The sequence below is a fragment of the Nicotiana attenuata genome, chromosome 5 (genome assembly GCF_001879085.1).
Source record: "Nicotiana attenuata strain UT chromosome 5, NIATTr2, whole genome shotgun sequence".
NCBI lineage: Eukaryota > Viridiplantae > Streptophyta > Magnoliopsida > Solanales > Solanaceae > Nicotiana > Nicotiana attenuata.
The window spans coordinates 42,054,052-42,079,453 of NC_031993.1; positions in this window are offsets into that span (position 1 = coordinate 42,054,052).

Below are 25,402 nucleotides of genomic sequence, written 5' to 3' on the forward strand. Positions count from 1 at the left end.
TTTATCAGTACAAAATCCAATAATTATTTCCAAGATCGTCATTTTGGCGAATAATTTATTTTTATTCTCATATTTAAGCCAAAATATAATTAATGTTATTTTTGTATATTTATACAAATTTATTTGGTATTTAAAAGACTAAATTGCATATAATTGCAATTATAACCTATTTTAAGATTAATAGCATTTTATAATTATAAAATTATTTCCAATATTTTTTAGATTAATATTTATATAGTATTTGTTGACTCAATGTTTTTAATTTACTTTTAAAATCATTATTACTATTTTTATAAAATAAAAAGGGGAACAATTAGCTATTTAACATTTAGCCAATTTCCATTTCAATCACAGCCTCAATACCTTTCTATTTTAGCCTTAATTTGACCCCAATTCCGCCTTAAATTAAAACCAGCCCAATTCCCGAATTACCCGACCCCTGACCCGACTTAAAAACCCACCTGGCTCCCATTTAATCCAGGTTGTTGATCATTTTGATCAACAGACGTATGTCTTCCCTTCCTTTTTTGATTCCGAAACCCCCCTAACCTACGTCATTCTATCTGAGACGATGCCTTTGAAACCCCTTCATCTCTCAAACACTCTCCAACACTCTGAAACCCTAATCGTCTCCTACATAATTCTACCATGTTTCCACCGGAATCCATGGCGTTTCAGGCCATGGGTGGCCTGCACTCACCCTCTTTCACCATTAAACCTAAGCTACTCAAGGCTGTGAAGCCTGACTACAATGATTCTCTTCAGATCTGGCCATTTTCCGGCATGCTCAAGCAATATGAGTTTTTTCGACTCAAGATCTGGCCTTCCTCAAGACCTTTCTCGTTTCTAGGGTTTTCTCTTCAACTCTAAGCCGTTTGAGGTTCTGTACTCGCCTATTTTTCTTAGATCTGTGATATATCCGGGCTTTACTTGACATTTTAAGGGTTTTCCCCAAATTTCCTTTTTAAAAGTCATTCAATTTCGATTTTAGGGTTTCTGAAAAAGGTTCTTCAAATATCCTTCTGATTCTTCCTCTTCTTTCCTTATGTGTGTTTTGTGCTCGTATGTTTTCTTTTATTACGCATGAGTTTGCTCTCTTGTCTCTTCTCTATTATGCAAGACTCTTCTATTTTGCTGCTACTCTTATGCTCGTATGTTAATTCACGTTGTTAATCCTTATTCTTTGCTATATGTGCTCATGTTTGAGTTCTTTGATCTTGTTCACTTTACTGAGTTCTGTTTATGTTCCTGCTAAGCATGTTTACTCTACTTTTATTTAAAACTCGTATCATCTCTTTCTTCTGGATTTGTTTCACCTCCGAATTTTCTCAAACTTGGTCTCATGACTTTGAATCAGTGTTCTTTCTATCGGGTGTGATTGTCTCTCATAAGTCTTTGGAAGAGACTTCCGGGCCTCTTTCGATGGCCTGTCTCGTCTCTATTGTTTGACTCGATTTGAAACCCTAAGATTTGGGGGTTTCTTTGGCAAGAGGTATAGGGGTTCTCCTTTGGGACCCTAGGCTTTCAGACTCACTATGAGCCTGTAATTTAACTTGAACCCCTTTTGCTTATGACTCTAAGGCTTGCAATGTTAGATCTTTTTCTAAGTAACCTGATGATTCCTTTTGTTTGATCTGTGTGCTTTATATATGAGAAAATTCCTCTTTCAAAAAGGTTTTCACCATCTAAGTTATTGATTCTGAAATCCCTTTAATAAGGCTGATGAATTGTCATTGATTTTTTCTTCGATTGAACCTCCTTTACCTTTCTTGACTTGGTTCAGTCAAATTGAACTTGTAATTTTAGTTTCACTGGCTGTTAGATTGATTCCCATTCCATATTTGTCACAAAGCGTGTACTATTGATTGTTTTCCTTAAATAACTCCTGTGTATTTACCCCTTTTGTGCTACTTTGAAAGGTTTTAATTAAAACTTCTTTCCTTAACTGGCTTTTACCCGTTGAAATCAGAATCCCTTAACCAAGGGAGACTGATTTCAATAATATATTCCTTGCCTTTCTTACTTGTTTCTCTGTACTATTAAAGGGACCGCCCCTCTGCACTTTGAGACGACTTCATTCTTCACACAACCTTCACACCACTAGTCTTTAAAATACTTGCACACTTGCAATACTATTTTGAATTCAATACTCTGCTTTGCTTGGGATCTTTTGGAACTGCTTTGCTTGCAACTTGTCTTTTTCAAGACTACTATTTTTTTTTACTTATTTCTTCTGAAACTGGTATGTTCTGATTTAACTATTCTGCCCCACCCCTATGTGATTACTTACAGTTTTCAGCATTCTTGTTTACTTTGCTCTTCATGTTTAGTGATTAAATTATGTATGTACTTTCCCTGCATCTGTTTATATTGTGAATCCCTACCCCCCTATTCCCCTCTATGTGTCTGAGTTAAGTTTCTTGGCCTGGCAGTATCCAAATTACTGCCCAGGTCAGAACTTGATCCCCAATGGATCCTAACTCCCAAGATTTGGCTGACAGGCTGGTCAGGGGTGTGCCAACATTCCCAATTGCTGGGCATGACCACCAGCCTGCCATGGCTTTCCCTAATCCCCCCTATGCACTTACACTTATTCTTAGACTCTTAAGTCATGCCCCCCTCTTATGAGCCTTGCTTTGGGGCCTGGAGCTCCCTCAGAACTTGGACATTAGAGGGCTGGCTATTCCACATTGCACCATAATCTTAATTTTGTAATATAATTGGGTGTAAGCATTGCCTGGAGTTCGTGAAGCTCCTTGGAACTTTGACACACCCAAAGGATGAGAAAGGCTTTTGGAAGTTTGATCCTGGAAGTTGGTTTATCTCATATTGTTGGACTTTGAGTCTGAATTAGGATGTTTGGTTGTAGCTGGAACTTCTGATGTAATTTTACTTTCTTTCTTTTGATTCATTCGGGTTTGTAATAATTTGTAATAGCTATTGGGGATGGCTAGTGGAAAGGGATGGGAATGATTGTATGCAAAGGATATATAACTTGCCTATAGGATTTTCAAATTCCTGCACTCATATAAACAACATGCCTATAGGTTACCTATAAACTTCTGCATTCTCATCTTAGATAACTTGCCTATAGGATTTTCTAATTCCTGCACTCATATAGACAACATGCCCATAGGTTACCTATAAACTTCTGCATTCTCATCTTAGATAACTTGCCTATAGGATTTTCTAATTCCTGCACTCATATAGACAGCACGCCTATAGGTTACCTATAAACTTCTGCATTCTCATCTTAGATAACTTGCCTATAGGATTTTCTAATTCCTGCACTCATATAGACATCATGCCTATAGGTTACCTATAAACTTCTGCATTCTCATCTTAGATAACTTGCCTATAGGATTTTCTAATTCCTGCATTCACATAGACAGCATGCCTGTAGGTTATTTATAAATTTTCTACATTTCTGCATATAGAAATCATGTCTCTAAGTCTTTGCATTTCTACACATAGAAATCATGATCATAGGTTTTTCTGCACTTCTTCATATACCTGTCATTAGGCAAACAATCATAGGTCTAATAACAATCAACTTCATTCTAGATACCATGCCTATAGGACTCTTGCATCTATATAATTGTTTAAAACCAATAACGCTTAGATAACTTCCCTATAGGAATAATCGATCGAATCAGCCTCGTCTATTTTACCTATACGTCTAAAACCAGTTATAAAGCCGTTTAAAATCTGCAGATCTTTTGTTTATAAAACCAGTATTCCTTCTTTAAAATCAGTGCGCTCCGCTAGATATCATGCTTATAGGTCTCACTTAGGCAAACCATTAGGTATTTAATTAACTGTGTCAGCTCTGATAACTACAACCAGACAAGGCTAATTGGGACTCCTCATCTGAGAAATATGTGATAAATCAGCCTATACTAACGCTTTTAAATTTAATTCAGACCATAACAAGTATTTGAAGTCATGCTATATATTTGCCTTTAAGTGAGGAGGCCTGTTTGAGCCTAAACTGATGTTTGTTTCTCCCTTATTTGATTACGTGTTTTGTTTGTCGCCTAGATTTTTATCCTTTTAAACTACTGAAAAGCCCAACTCCCTCCCTTTTGTCAGATTATTTGCATTCCTTACTTTATTTTTCTACACTTATACATTCTTTTAAACAACTATGAAACCACCTATTCCCTAACTTCATCATGTTTATTTAACCTCTATGCATTCCTACTTGAAATCGTTATGTGGAACTTGTCTTGTATGTTTATTCGCTTTAAAGTCACAATTGTAGCATGGCCGGGAACCACACTAGTGGATCTTGGGGGGTGCCTAACACCTTCCCCCTGAGATAATTTCAAGCCCTTGCCCATTCTCTGGTTCTTCTTTTCTTTTAATTTCTTAGTGTCCTAATGCACTTAATCATTAGGCGGAGACTCTTCTAAATCTCAAACCCAAATTCCCAAAAGGAATAGAGTTGTCCGCCCAAATGTCGTAAACCCGATTTCGCGAGAAAAAGGGGTTATCGACAGCATGGCGACTCTGCTGGAGATTTTCTTTAGGCTTTTACCATTTAATGTTGCTTGTGACTTTACTGCTTCTTTATTACCTTTATTTAATGTCTTTATATCTTTTCTACTATGAAACTGACTTGGCTCTTTGTTTATTTTCTTTAATGCTTTTTTTTGCCGCTTTCCTTCAATACTGTTGTAATTATGAGCAATTATTGTAATCATTACTTTATGAACGTGAAAGTACATGACAATTTGTTAATTATTGTATTGCATTTTTCAATATCATATTCCACTCGTGCCTAACAAAATACCATAGCAACGCTTATAATGAGTGGTTGCGCCCTTCCAATATTGTCACCCCCCTAAATTTGGCAAAGGCATATTTGCGGTAAAACTAGTCGATCGGCGGTTCCGTCGACAGTTCTGCGCCTTTCCCTCTTGAGTTGTCCGCTCAAGGGTACCAAGTCTAATACCCCAATAGAAACCATTTCCCTTTAAATTGTGCATGCATCATGGTCAAACTTAGCCGAGTGAGTTATGTTGTCCACATAATGACTCTTTAAGATAGCCTTGTCCAAAGTCCACTGGGTTTCCTTGAAACCCAAATGGGCACTACCACGTTTTGTGCATTTATTTGGAGAACTAAATGCTTTGTTATGTTAATTATTGATGTTAAATAGTCGAGTCTGGTGGGGGAAAAGGGCCTAACCTTTTGTTTTGCAGAAAATGAGGCATGAAGTCCCCAGATTCGCCATGGTCACCAACATCCACCCCAACTTGTTGAATTGGTGGGGAGATCTCCATTCCAGCGATCAAGCTCTTGCTAGAAAGTATCTAGGAAACCTCCCGTCTCTCCTAGACATTCAACCTAACAACAAGATCATAGAAGCTGCAACTCTGTTTTAGGATTGTGATGTTTCGCTTCGGGGACATAGAAATGACACCTTTACTCGAGGAAATAGGAGGACTAGCTGGGATACCATAGGAAACTCCGGGTTTGCTAATGCTGGAAAATCGTAAGGGTAGGGGTTTTCTTAAGATGATGGGTCTAAAGAAGAATCCCGATTTGACATGTTTGGAGAAGTCTTACATTCCATTTGACCATTTGTATGAAAAGTACGGCCATAGAAAATCATACTGTACCTATCCGGACGAATTCGCCATCACCTCATTGGGGCACATCCACCGACGGGTATTCGTTTTTATGTTCTGTTTTTTGGAGATGATAGTTTTTCCAACAAAGAAAGCAAGAATCCACACCAGACTGGCCATGGTCACTAAAATCTTAATGGAGGGAATTAACGGGCAGCCATTCAGCCTTGTGCCAATGATAGTTGCGGAAATATACCGTGCCCAAGAAAGATGTCAACAAGGGGCCAAACATTTCGAGGGATGTAATTTGCTACTCCAACTATGGCTCATGGAATATCTCCAAAGGGGTGAGTACCGGCAGGAAATCCGTCGTAGAGACTGGGATGATCATATCGCTTTCCATCACCCAAAGCGGATGAATTATATGCCAAACATGTTCGCCCAACCAGAGAATGCTAGAGAGTGGGTCGAACTCTTCGACAATCTTATTGAAGACCAGGTACAATGGATGTTTGAGTGGTTCCCTACTGAAGAATTCATCATACGGTCTAGGGATGCGCCATTTCTGGTACTGATCGATTTAAGAGGGACCTACCCATATGTCCCTATCCGGGTTATGAGACAGGCAGGTATGAAACAGGTTATACCAAGGGTCGACAAGATAAGCCATTTTCGAGCTGACTTCCAAGATGACGACAGTCCGTACAGGTGCCAGGCTCAGCATATGTGGCATAGCAAAATTGTCTTGGGAAGAGAGATCATCGAGCCAGATCCCTACCATGCTGGTTGTACTCCACACTATCTAGGCTGGCTGGAGGACAATCACAACAACTTAGGTTAGCTCGGATTCGTTCGAGGTCACAGGATCATTGATGAAAAGGCTGAAGCGCATGTAAAGTACAACCAACTGCGCAAAAGGATGCGGGAATGTGAGAATGAGCACCGGGAAATACATGAAGCCAACCAAAAGCTAATTGGAGAATGGAAAGATATGGCTGTCAGCGCCAACAAACGACTGATCTGTTTGGAGCGGGGCATAGTGGAGCTGGAAAAGAAGTTCCTGAAGAGGGTTAAAGATTGCCGGGTCGCTGAAGGAAATGAAGGCGGACATCTAGCGAGGGCCTACTTGCTGCTGGGATTGCACGAGCTGGGTGAACTGTACAAGGAATCCAAAGCCGAGTCTGGGGAAGGTCCTTCTGGGACCAAGTAGATAGGAGTTTATTTTTGCTTTTACAAATGTAATAAGGCCTATGGCCACTAGTGACATTTTTATTTCCTGTCATTTAGTGTCATTTTGGGATTCGTCTTGTTTTTTATCAATAAAATGAGGCATTTAGCATTCTAAGTTCTCCAAATTTACTTGTCGCTAGGCCTACCTCGGGCACAACGAGGCTCCCAAATTAGGACACGATTTATATTCTTAAACTATGTGTTTAAATATTGCAACATTTTCTTCTCACGATCCCTACTAACTTCTTACCTTTTGTTTTTACTTTTGCTTATTCCCCTCCCCAAAGGTTAGTTCGTGCACTCAGGCATTGTCATCATATTCCACAAGATCTAAGGGTCCTCCTCCTCCTCCTCCTCTGAGTCCTATCAGAAACAAGAACAAGGGAAAAATGGAAGATTTAAGCAACATGAGAAAGGAGAGCTCAGTTGAAAGGGTAGAGACTTCTCAGGGTATTCAGGTTTCCAAGGAAAGTGCCTCCCAGCTCGATAAGAAGTTATAGAAATTTCAGGAAGAACTGGACCAAGTTCGGAACTTGGCAAGCTTGTCATTCTCCTTCACTACCCCGGGTATCAGCTTTCCCAACACTCAAAATCCCATACCCCCTCAAAACATCCCGATGCCACAAAACCAACCCACTCCCCATCACCACTGCAACACATGCCACACTTCAAGCAACACCTCACTGCTCATCTCCAAACCACTAAACTCTACAAATGATCATCACCACAACACCCCCATCTATGTGGAAACCATAACACACCCCATTCAGCCCACCTCGAGCATACCTAAGTCTGATGACAAAGACTCTCTTATCAAGAATGGCCGCAGAACTCAAGAAGCTGACTAGCGGAGTTCAGAGTGTTGAAGGAAGCAAGGGGATCGAGGGACTGACTTATGAAGACCTTTTCATTCAACCAGATGTCGAACTGCCCGAGGGGTACAAACCTCCCAAGTTCGAAATGTTTGATGGTACAGGGGATCCCAGGGTACACTTGAAGACATACTGCGACAAGCTGGTCGGAGTAGGGAAAGATTAGAGAATCCGGATGAATCTTTTCATGAGAAGCCTGAAAGGAGATGCTCTGTCTTGGTACATTAGCCAAGACCCCAAGAAGTGGTCGAACTGGCATGGCGTCCGACTTCATGAACATGTTCAGGTTCAACATGGAGAATGCGCCGATGTGTTTTATATTCAGAATTTAAAGAAGAAACCTACAGAAATGTTCCGCGAGTATGCCACTCATTGGAGGTCAGAGGATGCTAAGGTTCGACCTGCTTTAGGGGAAGAACAGATGAACAAGTTTTTCGTCAGGGCTCAGGATCCACAATACTGTGAAAGACTGATGCTGATCGAGAACCATAAATTTTCTAACATCATCAGACTGGGAGAAAGGATCGAAGAGGGCATAAAAAGTGGTATGGTCACTAACTTTGAAGCTTTGCAAGCCACCAACAAGGCTATGCAGTCCGGTGGTATATCCAAGAAAAGGGACGTAAGTGCCGTAATGGTTGCACAGATAACCAAATCACCAGTCAAATATCAGACCTACCCGATGTCACACCTCCTTTTTCGCTACTACACCCCCGGAAGGGTATAATAAAGGGAGTTATTTCCAACTTGAAGTGACAATCGAAACGGGATTTGTTATTTAAATATTCAGAGTCGCCACTTGGGAGATTTATGGTGTCCCAAGTCATCGGTTGAATCCCGAATCGAGGAAAAGAATGACTCTGTTTTAACAGTCCGCGATCCAGACATCCGAGTAAGGAATTCTGTTAACCCGGGAGAAGGTGTTAGGCATTCCCGGGTTCCGTGGTTCTAGCACGGTCGCTCAACTGTCATATTTGGCTTATTTACCTGATTTTACAGCATGTTTTAGTCTATGTGCTTTTTAACTTTGAACCGCTTGTATTATTATTATTTCAAGAGAATTGCAACGTCGTGGAAACGCATCTCGAACCGCGTCACATAAATGCACCCGCGATTTTTGACACATTTCGACTTCGTTGGGATTTGGATTTGGGTCACATAAATGTGCACCCGTATTTAGGAAGGTAAATTATTTAAAAGACGTGCCTAAAGTAGTTAACATGTTATTATCTTTGGGGAAAGCCGTGAAATTCGCTAAACGGCTCATCCCGAAGTCTAAGTATTTTAATACAACCATTTATTGAGGGCCCCGCAATATATGTTTTGTTCGGCGAGGCTCGTCTCATTTTTATTTTAAGGCCAATCCTAATGTAACTATGATTTTTTATTTTACTTTGTCTCTAATAATAAAAGAAGAAACCCAATTATTTATTATTGTTTAAAAGCTACTATATTAGGGCCTATGAGCTCATATAAATTCAAATCTTCATCCAACTTGGGCCTTGAGCACAGCCTGCTTACAACTAAAAGCCCAAGTGCACAAGGGCAGGCCAGCCATGCGTTAGGCCAGGGTCCAAGTGGACATATGACCTGGACACGATCTGGGCTGTCTACAAAAACACTGAGGCCCAAACTGCCCTGAATGGACTGTCTATTTCTGGTCATTAACCAGGCCCAACCTCAATTCGAATTAGACAAATAATCACTGAACCTTTCCAAATTATTCAAGGTGCTACTCAAATTGATGAAATACTGATCACTCAGCTTCCCAAATTAATACTCAAATTATTTCACTTATTTAACTGCTGGTGAATTCCTAAATACCACTAGGTGGAAAACAAACTGAATACAATGATTTTAATCACAACTCATATCAACTCATTAATGAGAAAACGTTATTTCCTATTAATACACAACTCATATCAACTCATTTTTTAACATGCTAATACACATAAACCTCGAAATGACTTCCTGTTTCAGCTAGTATTCCTACTTCGAATAGTGAACTACACAACAAAATAACATTAAGTGAATAGTTTTCCAGTTTTAAATTGTTTCCTAGCTCAAATTCCAGCACTATTTACACTTTCCCTCTCTATTCCGCTGATGTAATATTGCCTGAACTAGCAGTTGGTACGAGCTAATATTTAGCACTAATCGCACACAATCTAACAATTCTGGTCAGACTAGTTTAACAATCCAGTAAGTCCTACGAACATGTGTAAATGGAACAATGAAAACAACTAACTCCTATTCTAGTCTAGCAACTAATGTGACAACTAACTTCATTTTAATCAATATACTAACTTAAGCATCCGTAGTCGATCAAATAACAGTCCACAGTCCAATTACAGTCCAATTAAACACATTCTAGTCGAAAGTAAACTACAAATCTAACCTATAGTCAACTATCATTACATCATGATCCAACTAATGTGACAACTATTATTACACATTCCAGTCATGTTATAACAGGAGCAAAAATTTGAAATATGACTTCATTTCATTCCAACTGAAGGTTACATCAGGGCAAATTCAAACGTGTACCTGAAAATCAAGTCGAAATGAACAGAAGAAGAGAATCAGCAACAATAACAATTTCCAGCAGCAAAATCAGTAGTGAATCAACCCAGTAGATGATGTCAAATGATCCAGAAGAAATTTCACACCAAATCAAACACAAAACCCAATCGAAACAGCTTGAATAGTACCAAACCAATCAACACAGCTTGAATAGACCAACACTTGACCAAAATCAGCTTCTATGAGTCTAAATTCACTTGAAAACAACTCAGTAAATGAACTGAAACTCCAGGAGCCTAGTATTAGACTAGGAAATGTGATCACTATCTAGAGCTGAAATTATTCTAAAATTCTTAATGGAGCAGTACTTTTTTTTGATTTTTGAAGGTTTTCTATTGTTTTCGGGTTTTTGAATATTTGAATTTCAAAATCAGATCTGGAGATTAGAGAGAAATTTTTTTGGAGGGGAGTTCTTTGGAGGCTGCTAAAAACCCCTCATTCAAGGCATAGGTGATGCCTTTTTATAGGCAAAAATAAGGTGCAGATCAGATTTTCAGCCTTTGCCAATTAGTCCTTATGTTATTTTCAAAGTAGTCCTTTACTTATTGGCTTGTTTCTCAAGCAAGTACACCCACTTTTCTGAATTGCAAACTTAAGACCTATTTTAGAAGGTTCTAGGTAATTCTAACATATCCTACAGCATTCTATCCTAACATCAAATGCCCAAACTACCCCTGCTTTTACCCTGAAATTCCTAACCTTATCCTAAATCCTGTTACCTTGATCCAGACTAACTATAGTTAGTTATTCAACAAGGTTAAAAAAAATCCCTCTAATTTAATCCTAAAATTAAATTAATCTCAAACCAATTAACTAAAACCTAAAATTGAATCTAATTAGAATGTTAATCCAATAGAGATTTAGTAATTAAAAAAATTAAACCGAAGCTAAATTATCAAGAATTATTCAATCAGAATCAAATAGAGAATCCAAGGTAAAAACAGAATCAATTTAACTTGAACTTAAAAGATTAAAACAACCTGATTAAAAGAAACCTAATCTAACAAACAGAAACTAACCAAATAGCATGCTAACAGAATCTAGTTAGAAATTTAGACTTAAAATTGGACTGGCTCTAGACCTAAACTAATCAAATTGAAACAAACACCTGTAGACTGAGATAAACGTGAATTTGACTTGAAACTCAGACAAGGAAAGAAGAAAGAAGATGAAGGGCAGCCGGACTAATTTTTTTAAAAACAAACAAGAAAACCTTACCTAATGAATCACGACACGAAACGGACTTCAACCACGCTCGAAACAGCGAGACTTCAACACTCCGCCCAAGTTTTAACTCCAGAACCCTAGATTTTAATTACCATCGATCTTGAAGATCCCTGAGAGATTTTGACATTGAATGCTGGGTGAGGAATGCAAGGTAATCCCCAGGTGTGATTTTGGGACGAGACCGATGAACTAGGGTTTTTGGAGTCAAAGTTCGATTCAAAATTCGAACAGTTTGGGGGACATTTGAAGTGAAATAGGCATGGATTCGTGATGTGAGGAGGGAGGTGAACACTTGGTGTGAATTTGGTGCCATTTGGACAAGGTGTTGTCATGGCCGGAAAAGTTTATATCCAATATTCGAGACGTTTAGACGGGATTTGAGGGAAAGGGATTGTGGATTCGAGATGAGGGAGAAGAGGGGATTTCAGGGTGTTAATTTGGTGCCATTTGGAGGTGGCGCCACCATCACCGGCGAAGGAATTTGGGGACAGCGCAATTAGGGTTTATGAGATAGAGGGGGTTGAGGAAGACGATGGGGTCTGAGGGGGGGGGGGTCAGTTTCGGACAATTATATAATGATTAGGGATCAGTTCCTGGTCGTTTGATCGATTAACATCGACTGCCAGGATTGCATTCTGATTAAACGGGGTCGTTTGGTATGGAGGGGGGCAGGCCGGGTCGATTGAGGGACGGGTATGGGCCAGAGGATTTTGGGCTGGTGAATTTAATTGAAATGGCCCAATTTAGGTCCTTTATTAATCAGCCCTCTTTTCTATTTGTTTTCTTTTTGTTTGTTTCTTGTATTTGTTTTTGGTATTTCATTTTGTATTTTTTCTGATTTTATAAAAATGCAAAAATTAAAATAAAGTCCTAATATATTTCAAAGTTAAACTAATTAACTCCTAAAATTGTTTGAAATCTATTTCGTGACGAATTCACAATTAAACAACTAAAAATGCAAAAGTGAACTATTTTTTGTTATTTTCTTCATATTTTGTTCTAAAACAAATTAACCCCTAATTAATCCTAAAATATGAAATTAGATCCTGAATGCATATGTATTTTGTATTTTTCATATGTATTAAAATGCACGAATAAAAATGCACACAACCAACAGAAAAACAAAATTCACAAAATTGCAAAATAATGAAAGAAATCATCTTGTTTGAATTTTTGGGAATAATTCATATATAGGGCAAAAGTTACGTGCTCACAGCTGCCCCTCTTTGCTCGGAAACATGAAGCGTTTTCGGGCAAAGATAAGTGAGCAAATACGAGCAATTTTTTGCCCGTCCGAATATTCCGTGCGAAGCATTTTTTAAAACTGTTTGACCGCACCCTGCTTCGGAGGTTGCCTACATATCCTTGGCTAAAAAGGAATCAGGTCAGTATAGTTCGGGAAGGTTTGGTAGCTGGGACTACCGGGAGCTGTGATTTCACTGTCGTTGTTGCTGCTACTGCTTGCTGACCTCCTTATTACACTGTGTTAAAATAAAAAGAAGCTAGCCTAAGCTATGATCTATGAATTACAAAAGGGTCCTATCTATGTCTTCTAACTTGCTCTTGTGTTGCCTTGTATTCTTCCACTAGAACTCTTGCGTTGTCGCCTTGCATTGTGATTGGAGATGTTTTGCCGTTCCTCTGCGTGATACTAGACTGTTGAAGTTTGAAATGTGTGCCTCTATTCTCCAGGCGGGCTCCTGACTGCTGACGCTTGAAAAGTATTCTCTTGTTTTCCAGGTGGGCTCCTGACTGCAACGCTTGAAAAGTATTCCCTTGTTCTCTAGGTGGGCTCCTGACTGCGACAAAATAGACAAACAAAGAAAATTTTCTGCCCCAGTTTGGTGACTGGGCACATCATGTTATCCAATATTAAAAGCTAAAATTTGAATTGTACTTCCCTTGTTCTCCAGGTGGGCGCCTGACTGCTGAAACTTGAAAAATATTCCCTTGTTCTCCAGGTGGGCTCCTAACTGCAACAAAACAGACAAACAAAAAAAATTTTCTGCCCCAGTTTGGGGCTGGGCAGACTTGTGAGTTGTTACCTAAGCTGTTGATACGATGGTGAGAGCAAAACTAAAGACTTGATTGGCATGTACGTCCCCTGTGAGTAAAACTATTTGACTAAGATTTTTATCCTAGGAGAAAATTCATCAGACTAGGTTTTCTATTATCTTAGGAGAAAGATTCGTCAGACTATGATTTTGACTCTAGGAGAAGATTCATCAGACTAGGTCCATTTTGGTTATCTTAGGAGAAAATTCATCAGACTAAGATTTTGATCCTAGGAGAAGGTTCATCAGACTAGGTCCATTTTGTTATCTTAGGAGAAAATTCAACAGACTAAGATTTTGATCTTAGGAGAAGTTTCATCAGACTAGGTTAATTATCTTGCTATCTTAGGAGAAAATTTCATCAGACTAAGGTTTTGACTCTAGGAGAAGATTCATCAGACTAGGTCCATTTTGTTATCTTGGGGGAAAGAGTCATCAAACTAAAGTTTTGGATCCTAGGAGAAAGTTCATCAGACTAGGTTTTCTATCTTAGGAGAATGATTCATCAGACTAAGATTTTGATCCTAGGAGAAAATTCATCAGAGTAGGTCCATTTTTGGTTATCTTAGGAGAAGGTTTCATCAGACTAAGATTCAGATCCTAGGAGAAGAGTCATCAGACTAGGTTTTCTACCTTAGGAGAAAGATTCATCAGACTAAGATGCTGATCCTAGGAGACAGTTCCTCAGATTAGGGTGTTTTGCTATATTAGGAGAAAGATTCATCAGACTAAGATGTTGATCCTAGGAGACGGTTCCTAAGACTAGGGTGTTTTGCTATCTTAGGAGAAAGATTCATCAGACTAAGATGTTTATCCTAGGAGACGGTTCCTCAGACTAGGGTGTTTTGCTGTCTTAGGAGAAAGATTCATCAGACTAAGATTTTGACTCTAGGAGAAGATTCATCAGACTAGGTCCTTTGTTATCTCAGGAGAAAGATTCTTCAGACTAAGATTATGCTCCTAGGAGAAGGTTCATCAGACTAGGTCCGTTTTTGTTTATCTTAGGAGAAAGTTTCATCAGACTAAGATTTCGACTCTAGGAGAAGATTCATCAGACTAGGTCTTTTGTTATCTTAGGAGAAAAGATTCATCAGACTAAGATTTGATTTGGAGAAAAATACATCAGAGTAGGCCTTTTATCCTAGGAGGCAACATTGTGAAAAGTAGTGGCAAAGGTCAATGATTTGAGAAACTTCCCTTTTGTCGGCTCTCCTCTTCTTCCTTTTCTTTTTTTCTTTCCTTTCTTGTTGCCTTACTGTTGAACCAGCTTTCTTGCACTACCTTGTTCCTGTTTCAAACAACGAAAACTTGTGAGTTTAAAATGTGGTGGTTGGTTTGTGGCCTTGAACTTTGAGGGCGGCCCGATATCCTCCATTTGTTGCATTGCATGAACTGTCATCTCCCCCAATCCTTATATTGCATATGAATCCCGCAGCATGTCTATTGTCCCCACTTCGTGTATATGATGTTCTTCTTGACTTAACCACTGGCTTCGGCCTTGAGTTTATTGTTCCTTCACTCACCATTATAACTGATTCCCCTTTCCTTTGTTACCCTTAATGCAGCAAATATCTCTGATCCATTCACTAACCATCCTCCATCTGTTGCATTGTTCTTGAATTGATATGTACCATGCCCTTGTATTTCACACGAGCATGTTAGTTGTGGACAAGTCATTATGCCTGCTCTCCTGACTTGACGCCTTGATGTGTGCACCAGATCCCGTTTTGTTTAATTGGAAAGCTTGGTGGCAGATTTTGAAGTCATTTCTCACTTGTTTTGAACAACCGACCCAGGAAGAGGGAGTAAAACAAGGTGGAAGGAATAGAGTAAAGGATAATGGAAATAGACTATTCCTAACAAGAAACCTACAGAGTAGCAACCCATCGGATGTGGATACCTACTCTAACGACCTTGACCTGCACCTGCACCTGCAGCCTACTCTGTTTAGCAAATCTGATGTTCGGCTCTTGATGTACCTTTTCGCCGTAAAACTGGGCTTCAATGCTCCGCTTGCCCGATCTGATTCACCATCCTTAGTCGACTTGTGGTGCCCGTAGGGTTTTCACCATCAAGCCTCTCTCATTTTGGTTTTCTCTCGTCTCACCATCGCCTTATGGTGCCCGTGAAGGTTTTCACCAATAAGACTCTCTCATTTTTGATTTCTCTCATCTTTCATCACCTTGGGGTACCCGTGGGGTTCTCATCAACAAGACTCTCTCATTCTTCATTTCCTTCATTTGGACTGGAGTGTTGCCCCTGATACGATTCACCTCTGCTCGCTTGACTTGGCATTTCTTGAAGATTGATCAGAAGGTCTTCCTGGGCTTTTGGATAGGGTTAGAAAGAAAGGATATCAAAGGCTCAAAACAATTCAACATGGGTTCAACATTTCAACTTTCGGAATCCAATTTCCCACAACAACCACAACTTCTGCCCCAGTTTCCTTCTTGGGGACTTTTGGATTTTTTTTTTTGGTGTGACTGAACCTCAGAGAGAGGCTGCCTACGTACCCTTTCGGGATCAAGTCAAACGTAGTTCAGGCCATAGGAATTACTTTGTTGTTGTGATCTTTCTTTTTTCCACTTTTCCTTTTCTTTCTTTTCATTTCTTTTCTTTTCCTTCTCTTTTCTTTTCTTTTCTCTTTCTTTTCTCTTCTTTTTCCTTTTCTTTTCTTTTCTCTTCTTTTCTTTTCTTTTCTTTTCTTTTTCTTTTCTTTTCTCTTTTCTTTTCTTTTCATTTCTCTTTTTCTTTTCTTTTTCACTGTTTTTCTCTTGTTTCTCCGCTGATTTTCCCCGCTCGGGCTTACGAGTTTTATTATTGATTCCGAAAGAGGGGTACGAAAGAAAATAAATTAGGCTCAAAGGGGTAACAAAGGATAAAATATTTGGATAGCAAAACAAAATGTCATCGTCATTCCAATCTCCAAAACATGCCAAGTACAAACTATACAGTTAAACCAGCTGAGGAAAACACACATAATACCTTTTGACTGATTCACATATTTGCCTTCTGTATTTGTCAATTAGGGCAGCAAACATGGTGCCACGAACGACCCCTATCAATTTGGCAAGCTTGCCTTTAGGGTTTCTTTATCTGCTTCAGTTTCACATGGTTCGGGCTTCAAATGATCTCAAAGTGCCTTTCTTATTTCCCTCGAATGTCCTTACATCTTCAACATTGTTTCATTGCTTCATTACTAAACTGACTTTTGAAACCAGGCTGAGAATTATGCGTGCATGTCATGTCACTAGAACCAGCATGAAAAGAACTGTAAAAGGAGAAGAAAACTAGACAAAATGACTAGAAATGCAGGAAACAGAGAATTGCATTAGACTGACGGTGAAATGGTTTAAACAACAAAACAAACAAAATGGACTAGGGTGACAACCCTTGAACAAACCTAGACAGCACTAAACGAGCTACTACGACTAGACAAACCAGGCAAAATGAAAAGATAGAAGGGTTTGAGTCACAAGACAATATCCGGATTACAACCCTGAAATAACCCGGACAATAGAAATGACAACAAAATAAATCACCAAAACTCCAAGAGATGGAGCGTCTTCCCAATTACCAAACACGACGTCTTAGCCACTGAATTTCACACCAAGATTGCTGGAATTTTCACAAGTCTTCATCACGTTGTTCTGAGCAGACTGTTTCTGAGTTTCTTCTGCCGGCTCATTCTCACGATCAATCATACCCACCATATGCGTCTCATTGTGCACAGGAGATGGATATTGGTCAGTGTTTGTTGCATCTGGATTTTGCACGACGATGTCGCCTGCATCAATAAGCTTTTGAATTGCATTCTTCAGATTCCAACATTTCTCTGTGTCGTGCCCCAGGGCACCTGAGCAATATGCGCACTTTTGAGAAGGATCAAACTTCTTTGGGAGAGGGTTCGGCATTTTTATCTGAATCGGCTTCAACATGTCCAATGTCCTTAGCCTCTGGAACAGACTGGCATATGATTCTCCCAATGGAGTGAAGGTCTTCTTCTTCCATAACCTCTCATTCTTAAATGCTGGATTGGGCCGAAGACCTGATCCGGGGTGTTTTTGGTAAGCTCGTGGGGGTAGATGGGCATTTTGAGGAGCTGGGTACTGAGAATGTGATGTGCGACTTTGGGATTTCTGTGGAGAGAAGTAGCGTCGGGGAGGGTCATCTAATGCACAAGGATAACCACGGGGACGATGTCGAGGCTGGAAGTGTTGATCAGGAAAACCTACCAGATCGTATTTTCTGTTCCTCTTTCTTCCAACCAAGCTTACTGGTACGTTCTAAATGGCTTCCGAACAACTCACGATTTTGCCTGCCTTGATTCCTTCTTCCACTAGCTCCCCCATTTTTAACACATCATTGAAAGGCTTTCCCAGGGCCGGGATCAAATGACTGTAGTAGGTGGGTCCCTGGGCCTGTAGAAAAAGCTTAACCATTTCTTCTTCGCTGATCGGGGAACTGACTCGAGCATCTTGCTCCCTCCATCTGAGCCCAAACTCATTAAAGCTTTCCTCCGGCCTCTTTTCCATTTTAGATAGCGAGGAGCGGTCTGAGGTAACCCTCGATTTATATTGTAAAGTATCGGACAAAGTCTTGAGCCATCGTCACCCAACTGTAATACCACTCATCGACATTTTGACGACCATGCCAGTCCAAAGCTGCCCCAGTTAGGCTTTTACTGAAATATGCCATCATCACGTCATCTTTCTCTCCAACAATCCTCATTTCGTCGCAATAGACCCTCAGGTGGGCTNACAATCCAGTAAGTCCTACGAACATGTGTAAATGGAACAATGAAAACAACTAACTCCTATTCTAGTCTAGCAACTAATGTGACAACTAACTTCATTTTAATCAATATACTAACTTAAGCATCCGTAGTCGATCAAATAACAGTCCACAGTCCAATTACAGTCCAATTAAACACATTCTAGTCAAAAGTAAACTACAAATCTAACCTATAGTCAACTATCATTACATCATGATCCAACTAATGTGACAACTATTATTACACATTCCAGTCATGTTATAACAGGAGCAAAAATTTGAAATATGACTTCATTTCATTCCAACTGAAGGTTACATCAGGGCAAATTCAAATGTGTACCTGAAAATCAAGTCGAAATGAACAGAAGAAGAGAATCAGCAGCAATAACATTTTCCAGCAGCAAAATCAGTAGTGAATCAACCCAGTAGATGATGTCAAATGATCCAGAAGAAATTTCACACCAAATCAAACACAAAACCCGATCGAAACAGCTTGAATAGTACCAAACCAATCAACACAGCTTGAATAGACCAACACTTGACCAAAATCAGCTTATATGAGTTTAAATTCACTTGAAAACAACTCAGTAAATGAACTGAAACTCCAGCAGCCTAGTATTAGACTAGGAAATGTGAATCACTATCTAAGAGCTGAAATTATTCTAAAATTCTTAATGGAGCAGTACCTTTTTTTTTTATTTTTTAAGGTTTTCTATTGTTTTTGGGTTTTTGAATATTTGAATTTCAAAATCAGATCTGGAGATTAGAGAGAAAATTTTTGGAGGGGAGTTCTTTTGAGGCTGCTCAAAACTTGTGAAACAAGGCATGTGAATGCCATTTTATAGGCACAAAGAGGTGCAGCTTCAGATTTTTCGTTTTACATATTAGTCCCTCACTTATTTTCAGTTTAGTCCCCTAGTTATTAACTTGCTTCTCAAGTAAACAACCTAACTTTCTGAAAGTAGAACTAAAGTCTCATTCCAGAGGATTCTAGAGAATTCTAGTTTTAACTACATCATTCTTATGCATTTCTAAATACCTGAACTACCCCTGAACTTTCCTGAAACTACTGTGCTACCCCCTTTGTTCTACTGAAATTACTAACTATGATTAACTGCCCCATCCCTTTACCCGTGATTAACTAATAACTAGATGTTTCAGCAATCCAAACAAACAACCAAAATAATTAACTACTGAAATAGTGAGAATTAAAACAATACATATATCTAGAATGATTTGCAGCCAAATTGGACTATCATCAACATTACCAAACAGATTTAATCAAAACTCAAATCAAGACTTAAACTAAAAGAAGAGATCAATAGGAATGAATTCATACTAAACCAAATCAGAAAATGAGACAATGATAAACTAAATCATATTCCTAACGAAGACGGACTAAGATGAATCAATAAACAATATCAACACCTAATAAATCCTAATCTGACAAACTAAAATCTAAACGAACAAACAATCAAAATCCCATTAAAACACCCATTAAACTAAGTATAAGAACAGAATCAAAAAACAGAATTAAACAAAGAAACAGGAACAGAAAAGAAAAAATTAAAAACAATCGAAACTCACTAATGTGGTGCTTCTTGATTTGAAATTCGAGAAAACTTGAGGCGATTTGAGAGCTCTGATGATGTATTTGAAATGAGGGAAGTGACAAAGGGCCCTGGTGCGAATTTGGGGGTTGTCCGACGAACTAGGGTTTTGGTCCGAAATTCGATTTAATATTCGAACAATTCTGGTGAGATTTGAGGTACAGGGCTTGGGGGGTTTGATAGAGGAGATTAAGGCGGTTCTATGGTGTAATTTTGGTATAATTTGGGTTACTTTGGGTCTTGGCCGGAATATTTTGATTTAATATTCGAGGTGATTGGATGGGATTCGAGAGAAATGAGTTGTGGATTTGGATAGAGGAAGAGGAGGGAACCTAGGGTGTTAATTTGGTGGCGTTTGGAGGTTCTCCGCCGCCGTGGGCGATTTCCAGCGGCGGAGTTAGGGCGGAGGAGTGGCGGAGGCGTGGTGGGGTGAAGGTGGCGTTACGCCGGCGTTACAGGGAGGGGGAAGGTACGAGGATGGAGGGTGCTTGGTCTCTAGGGTTCTTCAGAGATCAAGACACTTTTATTTAATACCTAAAACTAATCATGGCCGTTGGATGATTATAGATGATTGGTCGAGATTAATTGGGATTTAAGTATCTCAAAACGACGTTATTTGCATATGATACTACGTTGTTCGAGTAGTCCTGAGGCCTAGAAAAAATTTTTTTACCGGGCATTGGGGTGACTTGGGCCTGGGGTATGGACTGGGTTACACGAATTGGGCTTGGGATTTTTGGCTACAACGAGCCCAAATATGGATTTATTATTAAGAGTCTTCTTTTTTAAATGTTTTTCTTTATTTCCCTCTTTTATTGTAATTTCCTCTTCTTTTTTATTTCATTTTGTATTTTATATTTTCCTGATTTATTAAGATGCAAAAATAAAGACCTAATATATTTACAAAATTAAGCTAATTAATTCCTAAAAATTGATTAAATCTTTTTTAAAAAGTAAACTCATGACAAATTCCCCAATTAACAATAAAAATGCAAGAATGGACTAGTTTTGTTATTTTCTTCATACTTTGTTTTTACATGCAATTTAGCTATTAATCCTAAAAATGTAAAATTAAACCCTAAATGCACATGCCAAATGTATTTTTATATTTTCATATGAATTAAAATGCACAAATAAATGCAAATAATTAACCGAAAATAACACAAAAATTCACAAAATTGCAGAATAATGAAGAAAATCATTTTGTTTGAATTTTTGGGAGTAATTCATGTAGGGCAAAAATCACGTGCTCACAGCTGCCCCTCTTTGCCCGGAAACACGAAGAGTTTTCGTGCAAAGAAAGTGAGCAGAAACGAGCGATTTTTGCCCGTTCGAATATTCCGTGTGAAGCAATTTTGAAACCATCTGACCAAACCCTGCTTCAAAGGTTGCCTACATATCCTTGGCTAAAAAGGAATCTGGTCAGTGTAGTTCGGGAAGGTTTGGTAGCTGGGACTACCAGGAGCTGTGATTTTACTGCTGTTGCTGCTGCTACTGCTTGCTGACCTCCTTATTACACCGCGTTAAAATAAAAAGAAGCTAGCCTAAGCCATGATCTATGAATTACAAAAAGGTCCTATCTATGTCTTCAAACTTGCTCTTGTATTGCCTCGTATCCTTCCGATGGAATTCTTGCGTTGTTGCCTTTCATTGTGATCGGAGATGTTTTGCCATTCCTCCGAGTGATGCTTGACTGCTGAAGTTTGAAATATGTGCCTCTATTCTCCAGGCGGGCTCCTGACTGCTGAACTTGAAAAGTATTCCCTTCTTCTCCAGGTGGGCTCCTGACTGCAACACTTGAAAAGTATTCCCTTGTTCTCCAGGTGGGCTCCTGACTGCAACAAAATAAACAAACAAAGAAAATTTTCTGCCCCAGTTTGGTGACTGGGTACAACATGTTATCAAATATTAAAAATTAAAAGCTAAAATTTGAATTGTACTTCCCTTGTTCTCCAGGTGGGCGCCTGACTGCTGAAACTTGAAAAGTATTCCCTTGTTCTCCAGGTGGGCTCCCGATTGCTGAACTTGAAAAGTATTCCCTTGTTCTCCAGGTGGGCACCTGACTGCAACAAAATAAACAAACAAAGAAAATTTTTTGCCCCAGTTTGCACTAGGAAGATTTGTGAGTTGTTTGCAAAATATAGACCACCTAAGCTATTGATACAATGATAAGAGTAAAACTAAAGACTTGATTGGAATGTATGTCTCCTGTGAGTAAAACCAAGGACATTTGACTAGCGAATTCATCAGACTAGGTCTTCTATCTTAGGAGAAAGATTCATCAGACTAAGATTTTAGATCCTAGGAGAAAGTTTATCAGACTAGGTTACTAATTTTGTTATCTTAGGAGAAAGATTCATCAGGCTAAGACATTTATCCTAGGAGAAGATTCATCAGACTAGGTTGTCTATCTTAGTAGAATAATTCATCAGACCAAGATTTAGGTCCTAGGAGAAAGTTCATCAGACTAGGTTTTCTATCTTAGGAGAAAGATTCATCAGACTAAGATTTTGATCCTAGGAGAAAATTCATCAGACTAGGTCCGTCTTTGTTATCTTGTTATCTTAGGAGAAAGCTTCATCAGACTAAGATTGTGATCCTAGGAGAAAATTCATCAGACTAGGTTGTCTATCTTAGGAGAACAATTCGTCTTACTAAGATTGTGATCCTAGGAGAAAATTCATCAGGCTAGGTTGTCTATCTTAGGAGAACAATTCATCAGACTAAGATTGTGATCCTGGGAGAAAATTCATCAGACTAGGTTGTCTATCTTAGGAGAACAATTCATCAGACTAAGATTTTGATCCTAGGAGAAAATTCATCAGACTAGGTTATCTATCTTAGGAGAACAAATTCATCAGACTAAGATTGTGATCCTAGGAGAAAATTCATCAGACTAGGTTGCCTATCTTAGGAGAACAATTCATCAGACTAAGATTTTGATCCTAGGAGAAAGTTCATCAGACTAGGATAGAATGTGAAAAGCAATGGCAGCATTTTATGCATGCTAACAAGACAGGCAAGGGCGAAGATTTGAGAAACTTCCCTTTTGCCGGCTCTCCTCTTCTTCCTTTTCTTTTCTTTCTTTTTGTTCTTATTGTTGAACTAACTTTCTTGCACTGCTTTGTTCCTGTTTCAAACAAAGAAAACTTGTGAGTTTAAAATGTAGTGGTTAGTTTGTGGCCTTGAACTTTGAGGCTGGCTGCTTCTGCATTTGCCAAGATGACTGATTTCCACCCGAAGACCTTGCTTGTTCCCGATATCCTCTACTTGTTGCATTGCATGAACTGGCATTCCCCAACCCTTATGTCTCATATGAATCCCAAAGCACGTCTATGGTGCTCTTTCTTGACTTAATCACTGGCCTCGGCCTTGAAGTTGTATTGTTCCTTCACTTGCCTTTATAACTGATTCCCACTTGGAGACCTTGCTAACCACTTTCCTAAACGCAGAAAATACCTCTGATCCGTTCACCAAGCACCCTCCATCTGATATGTACCAAACCTTTCATGTTTCAATGAAAATACCTTTGATCCATTCACCCAACCCCTTCATTTGTTGCGTTGTTCATGAATTGACAGATACCAAGCCCGTGCATTTCTCAAGGATCCTGAAGCATGTAGATTGTTGCCAACTTAGTGTGCCTCCTGTTTTTCCTGACTTATGACGGTTTGATATGCTGGCCAGATACCGTTTTGTTCAATTGAAAAGCTGGTGGCAGATTTTAAAGTCATTTCTCACTTGTTATGACCAAACAGAATCAGGAAGAGGGAGTAAATAAGACAAAAGGAACAGAGTAGAGGATAATGGAAAGAGACGATTCCTAACAAGAAACCTACAAAGTAGCCAACCATCAGATGTGGATACCGACTCTAGCAACCTTGACATGCACCTGTGGTCTACTCTGTTTAGCAAATCTGATGTTCAGCTCTTGTTGTACCTTTTTGCCGTAAAACTGGGCTTCAATGCTCCGCTTGCCCGATCTGATTCACCATCCTTAGTCGACTTGTGGGGCCCATAGGGTTTTCACCATCAAGCCTCTCTCATTTTGGTTTTCTCTCGTCTCGCCATCGCCTTATGGTGCCCGTGAAGGTTTTCACCAATAAGACTCCCTCATTTTTGATTTCTCTCATCTTTCATTGCCTTGGGGTACCCGTGGGGTTCTCATCAACAAGACTCTCTCATTCTTCATTTCCTTCATTTGGACCGGAGTGTTGCCCCTGATACGATTCACCTCTGCTCGCTTGACTTGGCATTTCTTGAAGACTGATCAGAAGGTCTTCCTTTGGACCGTAACGTGGGCTTTTGGATAGGGTTAGAAAGAAAGGATATCAAAGGCTCAAAACAATTCAACATGGGTTCAACATTTCAACTTTCGGAATCCAATTTCCCACAACAACCACAACTTCTGCCCCAGTTTCCTTCTTGGGGACTTTTGGATTTTTTTTTGGTGTGACTGAATCTCAGAGAGAGGCTACCTACGTACCCTTTCGGGATCAAGTCAAACGTAGTTCAGGCCATAGAAATTACTTTGTTGTTGCAATCTTTCCTTTTCTTCCACTTTCTTTTCTTTCTTTTTCTCTTCTCTTTTTTCTTCTCTTTTCTTTTTTTTCTTTTCTTTTCTCTTCTTTTTTCTTTTCTTTTCTTTTCTCTTCTTTTTTCTTTTTTTCTTTTCCCTTTCTTTTCTTTTCTTTTCTTTTCTTTTCCTTTTTCACTGTTTTTCTCTTGTTTCTCCACTTACTTTCCCCGCTCGGGCTTGCGAGTTTTACTATTGATTCCGAAAGAGGGGTATGCAAGAAAATAATCGAGGCTCAAAGGGATAACAAAGGATAAAGTGTTTGGATAGCAGAATAAAATGCTTTCGTCATTCCAATCTCCAAAACATGCCAAGTACAAACTACGCAGTTAAACAAGCTGAGGAAAACACACATGACACCTTTTGATTGATTGACATATTTGCCTTCTGTATTTGTCAATTACCTAGCACCGTTGGACAACAATCTCGGTACCACGAGCGGCCCCTGTAGACTTGGGGGCAAACTTGCCTCTGGTTTCAAACCGATGTGGCATGATGCATTTCAACAGTATTTCTTTATGTTCCGTCTGCCCCCAGTTTCATTTGATTTGGGCTCGAAGTGATCTCAAAATGCCTTTACTTATTTCCCTTGAATGTCCTTACGGTTTCAACATTGTTTCATTGCTTCATTACTAAACTGACTTTTTAAAACAGGCTGAGAATTATGCGTGCACGTCGTGTCACTAGAACCAGCATGAAAAGAATTGTAAAAGGAGAAGGGAACTAAAAATGACCAAAAAATGGCGGGAAATAGAGAATTGTATTAGACTGACGGTGAAACAAGCAAACTAGACTAGTGTTACAAACCTAGACGGCACTAAACAAGCTATTATGACTAAACAAAGCAAAGTGAAAAGATAGAAGGGTTTGAGTCACAAGACAATGTCCGGATTACAACCCT